A 907-nucleotide genomic window follows, 5' to 3' on the forward strand; every position below is an offset into this window, starting at 1 on the left:
TTGATGTCTTCTTAAAAAGACAAAAACTACCGCTTTCTTTTTATTTTTATTTTTATTTTTATTTTATTTTTTATTTTTCTTTTTTATTTTTATTGGTTTCTTGCTTTTTGTTTTGTTGTTTTATTTTTATTCTTTTACTTTATTCTAATTAATTTTTTTATTTTTTTTTATTATTTTTGTTTTATTTTATTAATTAATTAATTTTTGTTGTTCTTTATTCTCCTTATTTTTATTTTTGTTGTTTTATTTGTTTTTTTATTTTATTATTTTCATTGTATTATTTTTTATTTTTTTATTTTTTCTTTTTCTTCTATTTTTATTGTTATCTTACTCTATGTTGTTTCGTTTGTTTTATTATTTTTTTATTTTTTTTTGTTTTTTTATTTTTTTATTTTTGTTGTTCCTTTGTTTATCATTACTGTTGTTTTGTTACTACTGTTGTTTATTTTTATTTTTATTTATTTTTATTTATTTTTATTTTTATTTCTATTATTATTATTGTTTGTTTTTATTTATTATTATTTTTATTTATTAGTGTTGTTTTTTTTATTTTTGTTTATTTTTATTATATCTTTATTATTATTTTTATTTATTTATTATTGTTTATTTTTATTTATTATTTTTGTTATTTTTATTTTTGTTTACTTTTATTATATTACTATTTATTTTATTTTTATTTATTTTTATTATTATTGTTTATTTTTATTTATTTATATTATACTATTGTCGTTTTTTATTTTTTTATTTTTTTTTATTATATTAAAATTTTTCTTTTTATTTATTTTTATTATATTATTTCTGTGTTTCTATTAATATTGTTTAATATGGTAGGTACTAGGCTGCATATATATATATATATATATATATATATATATATATATATATATATATATATATATATATATAT

The sequence above is a fragment of the Eimeria mitis genome, genomic scaffold (assembly GCF_000499745.2).
Source record: "Eimeria mitis Houghton genomic scaffold, Emh_scaff3271, whole genome shotgun sequence".
NCBI classification, from domain to species: domain Eukaryota; phylum Apicomplexa; class Conoidasida; order Eucoccidiorida; family Eimeriidae; genus Eimeria; species Eimeria mitis.